Genomic DNA, 6,000 nt, shown 5'->3' on the forward strand with positions numbered 1-6,000 from the left:
CACATAGGGAGCATGTACATGTTATGATCTGGGGCTTTGGTCAAGAACCTCCAACATCTGTCAGCTAATGGAAAATCATATACACCGTGTAGTGGAAACTTGGATGAAAGCTTGATTAACTCATTAGAAATAAAGCAAATTCAAACAATGACATGTTGGTGTTTTAAGGTGGAGGGTTGTGTTTCTTAGCCAATCACAATCACTTCCTGGAGTCTCTGCTGGGTGCCTGATAACCTCACACTGACAACAAGACTTGAAATAGTCCGGCACACAAAATAATATTAAACATAATCCAGTCCCAATAAATAAAGATAACCCAAACGCCTAACTGAATACCAAAACTTTTTCTAAAAACGTTTCTGTCTCTGCACGACTGAACATTCATAAACAACACACACCAATTTAAAGAATTACAGTGGCACACTGATTGCTGATTGCAATACATTCCCACATAGTTAATGTAATGGTTGCTAGGAAGCTAATGCTTGGTCTAACTCCAGTCGAAACACAGGGGGGGCTAATAGCCATAAGAGGTAATTACCAGTAGACAAATGCCTCCCATGATCAGGATTAGTCCTCCAGCTGCATACAATTAACACATGTAATGTAAAGGGGCCTAAATAGACCTTTAATGTGCACCGGCCACAACTACAAGAAAGATGGGGGAATTACACGTCGAACTTACTTTAAATGTTAGGCTGATGATTAGCGTAAAGTAGGCGCAGTGTGATGTGTGGAAAATGGCACGTCCGTCTCAGGATTAAATGACCGTTGGCAGGCGCACCACCACGCTGTGAACGAGGTTAAATCAGCCAATCACATCGAACCGTACACCACTCGTCTCATGGAGCCGCTGACACAGATGGCATTGATTTTTAAAGTGTGCGACACAAACAAGTCATAGTCAGCCAAAGCAATTATGACAGCTCCTGTTGTTATAGTATAATGGTAATGTTGCCATGAGACGAGTACTCAAGAGGATTGTTTGTGAGCTTGCACTGAAAAAACGGAAAGGTTGACTTTAATTAAATTCACATAACTGTATTAGGTTAGTTGAAAGCAATCATATTAAGTTGAACCTATTTTGTATTTAAACTTGTTTTTATTCCTTCTGCTTTTCTTTGTCTCCTCTTTCCCTGTTTTCTCTTGACCATGGTTGGTTTCCACATCTATTCATGCTCTTTAGTTCCTTCAAACTTCCAACAGACATTATTTGGGAACCTATGTAAAAGGAGCATGCCTTCTCTGACATCTACACCTCCACCCAACAAAATACTTGTATCACAGACCCCTGTTACTGGACTCAAAATCAATGGCCGCCATGAAAACTCCATCACTACGATAGAAACCAGATGAGAGTCGGACACAAAGCCACCAAACCTCAGCTCATCCTATTCAACTTCAAGAGGCAAAGTTCGTAGGAGAAAAGTGACCTGGACATATACAAGAAATATGAACGACAGGACTGACAATAATCCGCCAATCAATGATAGACAATACACTTGAAAACGACTCCTTCAGAACAAACCAAATCTATCAAAGTGCAAAATGATTTGCTTTACAAGTGTCTATATTGCACTTACATTTTAATTATTTATTTAAATGACATTGTGGAAGTATCCAAAAACAGTTCATCTAATTCAGACTGGATCCTAAAGGGAGCACTCTCCAAGTTAAAATGTCCAACTGTACAGCAGAAATACTCACGTTTACAGCCTGGTACAAAACAATGGGTACTTTCCCTATCATCATGACTGTCAATGTGACGACTACTTTGACCCAATTTGCATACAGCCCGTACTCTCAGGTGGATTTGAGTCATAACTCCTGTGATCTATTGTGGAGCCTTTGTAAAGAATGACAAATGGTAATGTGCGATAAAAGTCATACTCGTTCAGGGGTTTTGTTCCTTTGTCTGTGAGAAGGGTTAATTGTTGGGTGACTAATGCCTCTAAAGCCCCAAAGGCAGAAAGGAACCCGAACTAGCTCCACTTATCCCTCAATATCCTACCACGGATCTGACCTTTTAGAAAACCATTTCACAACCTGAACCACATCCGCTCTCACATTTTCTCATTGTATTGTCCCTGCCATCTTGTTTCTAAAGGTCCTTACACACCAAAGAACACCAAAGAACACGTCCCAATGTCACGTCGCCTCACGTCGCCTCACGTCGCCGCACGTCGCCGCACGCCTCACGTCGAGTCGGCGGCGGAAGGATGTTGGCACGGCCGAAAAGACACGAAGGTGCGGGACACACCAAGACACACCGATCTGAGTAGGGCGACACGACGCGCATCGACGGCCCGACATCTATCGACGGCGAAAATCGGCTTGGTGTTAGTCTAATTCCCCTCCTTACTCGGATCCGCCCCCCCCCCCCTCTTTTTGTAGTGCTGACCCTGAAACCTGACTCTCTGCATTGTAAGAAACTAACAGTATGACCTCTATAAAACGTTAGTCGAGGTTAATCGTCACACATTCATGCTGTTCTGTAATAGAGAGTAATGTGTCAATGTATACATTCTCCTCATAATGAAACACTGACTTCCTTTCCCTCATTCTTACACTTCCTACCGCCTACTCGCAATTTCCTCTTTCCATCTTCACACATCCCTCTACCCCTCCTTTTTTTCCCGTCTGTCGAGGCTGCACTGTTTCTACAGAATGTATTTCAACAAAATAACTTATCTTTCTGAAGAGAGACAAGAAAAAATGTGTTTTCCCTTTGCATTCCCAAAGCTTCTGCAGTGCAATAACAGATGTTTCACAGAGGAGAGGAGGGTGTGTGTGTGTGTGTGTGTGTGGTGTGGTGTGTGTGTGGTGTGTGGTGTGTGTGTGTGTGTGTGGTGTGTGTGTGTGTGGTGTGTGGTGTGTGTTGTGTGTGTGTGTGTGTGTGTGTTGTGTGTGTGTGTGTGTGGTTGGTGGTTTGAAGAGAGGACTATCAAAGTGACTAAGTGCCCAGAGTTTGTCTCACTAAATATTTGAACGGCAGCAGATCTGTTCCCCTTATGCTCGTTTTGGGGACAGTTTACGAAGGTGACTCAATCTTTTTCTTTCTCTTTTGTTTCCACTGTAGTGTTCTTTCAATCTTACCTTGTGCTTCTATGATTTTGTACTTTCAACTATCTTTTAGTAGTTTCTCCGAATCTCTCCCCCTCTATCTAATTTAGTGACAGCAGCATTGCTTTATGGATGTGTGAGGCTGTGGCCGGTTGTTGTTAATTGAATCTTATGTTGGTTGGTGCTGTGTTTGAGCTTAATCTTAGTTTATAAAAAAACTGCTTGAATGTAATCATATTATATGTATATTTGAATTGTTGTGTTAGTTCTACTGGTGCTGCTGCTCGTGTTGGTGTTAATAGTACCGTCTGTTTCACACTGCCTTATCCCACCTTTTAGTGTGTTTGTTTCTCAGGTTTCTTCTGATTTGGACAGTTTCATTAGCAAGGCTGCTGGCGGTGTGATGGTACTATTTTAAGGAGACGTATAAATCAATGAAACAAATCAAATTGATAATTACGAGAACTGTTTGATTCAGGCCGCTGTTCATTTCTATAAAAGTGCCTCGTTGCCTGCATGAAGCCAAAATGGCCTGACTCTCAAGAACAGAAATACCTGGATATCTGATGTACCGGTGATCTTCTGAATCCATTGGGGCCTGAGAGCGTCCACACGTAAGCCTCGCTCCCAGACACCACATAACGTCCGGTGTTGGCTCTGTGGACCTTCAGAAGTTCGCTTTTTAATACCTTTTCCAGAAAAAAGTTAACAAGAGTGTAAAGGACAGAGTCTGTGTGTGAAATGGTGAACACCAAGCAGCCACAGCAGTGCTGGGATCTGTCTGGATTTGATATTGGGCTATATAACATTGATGGATTGATCAGAAATCAACACCTGCAGAAGTCTGCCGTCCTCACGCGGCCATTTTCCATTTCCTGAACTCTGAAAAGTGAAATCATCCTCCTGAGAGACGCTGACAGCTCGGGTGTTTGTGTGAGTTAACGGCCCACAATGACCATTTTGTGCCGAATAAATAATTGGGCTTCCTCCCTAACAATTTGGATGTCATATATTTTGAATCCTTGTCACAGCTGGATGGCTTGTGTATTTCTATGGTCGTTTTTAAAAGCACGCCGGCAAATGTTTGTCCGTGCATTTAATAATAATAATAATAATAAATTGGATTTATATAGCGCTTTTATAATACCCAAAGACGCTTTACAATATGAGGGGGGGGGGGGGTAGATAGACCGGGGCAGGTAGACAACAGACTAAGAAAAAACACACAAAAACGACAAAACAAAACACAGTGGCAGTCAGGAGGAGGTCGAAAATGAGTGGGGGGTGTTTTACGGATAGAGAGAGGTGAAAAGATGGGTTTTGAGGCGGGACTGGAACAGAGTGAGGGACTCGGACTCACGGAGGTCTTGGGGGAGGGAGTTCCAGAGTTTTGGGGCGGCCACAGCACATTTGTGCTTTTAGTGCTACGTGTGTGTGTGTGTGTGTGTGTGTGTGTGTGTGTGTGTGTGTGTGTGGGTGTGTGTGTGTGTGTGTGTGTGTGTGTGTGTGTGTGTGTGTGTGTGTGTGTGTGTGTGTGGTGTGTTGTGTGTGTGTGTGTGTGTGTGTGGGTGTGTGTGTGGTGTGTTGTGTGTGTGGTGTGTGTGTGTGTGTGTGTGTGTGTGTGGACTCATTACCATACTTGTGGGGACCTACATCTGTTTACATAGTCACGTGTGGGGACTCGCCTCCCTTATGGGGACAAAATGGAGGTCATCATAAAAGGAGGGGAATCATTCATTTTAGGGTGAAGACTTGGTTAGGGTTAGGTTTAGGATTAGGCATGTGTTGGTTATGGTTAAGGTTAGGATAAGTCTCCAGGAAATGCATGTAAGGTGCCTGCCCAGCACTGATGTGTTTATACTGTCTTGTCTATATTATGTCCTCGGTCTTGTCTTGTCTTTTTTATGTCCAACAGACATGGTGATTTGTGTATTTTATGTGGCTGTTTCTCTTCTTTACTTTTAACACGTTGACAAATGTAATCCATTCTCAGAGCCCCGCGTTGATGTATTTGGCGTCGGCAAAAAGAAATTGCTCGCTGTGTCGCTCAGAAGGCGTCTGTTGTGACAAATCTGACAGTCTGACTGAACAGCTTTCTGACTGTGTGCGTGTCATTTGACGAGGTGACAGACTGATTGATAGATCTAAACCTGACTATCTGTCCGTCTTCAGTCATTGGCTGAACAGCTGAGTGACTGGTCATGTGGCTCTTCGCAGGCTCACCAGCTGATTGGTGATAGACATGTGTCCGAGGGATGAGGTATCTGATTTTTTCAACAGTGAAACTAACGGCCCGTCTACACTACAGGCATCGAAAAATGCAGAAGCAGAGTACTCTATCTTCTTTTCCCAGTCAAAGCTGACCTTCTCTGGTTACTCATCTTTTGTGACTCCTGAAAATGGAGTTTAAAAATATCAGATTTATAATTGCTTTAGTCATTTCTGGCGGGATCAACTGCAGTGGGCCGATACCATCTTCCTGATTCCAATCCTAACACCTCATTAAAAAAATTATCAAATACCAGTTTGTCAAAAACTATTGCACTATAAGTAGTAATAATATTATTATCTTTTTTACAGCTGTTTACTACTAACCCTGTAAATATGTAATGATTTCTATTGTTGTTGTATGGCCTGACTCAGGTCGAACTGATACATCTAGATAATACATGACAAATACCTTTTCTTCATTAACTTGTCTGACATAAAGTAATTACCCCCTTTTATACTCAAACCTACAACTTGAGTCACGATATTTTATTTGTGTCTTCAACCTCTTTACTTCCCTTTCTCTGTTTTCTCAACACATTATCCCTAAATATTGAATCACACATCGGATCAGACTGCTTTTACTTGTTGCCTGCTAAACGCCTGAGCCCTGTGCCTTCACAACTACTGTACCATCTGTTTGCACCTCACGTTTTTTTATTATTACAA

Source organism: Pseudochaenichthys georgianus, chromosome 23 (assembly GCF_902827115.2).
Source record: "Pseudochaenichthys georgianus chromosome 23, fPseGeo1.2, whole genome shotgun sequence".
Classification (NCBI taxonomy): domain Eukaryota; kingdom Metazoa; phylum Chordata; class Actinopteri; order Perciformes; family Channichthyidae; genus Pseudochaenichthys; species Pseudochaenichthys georgianus.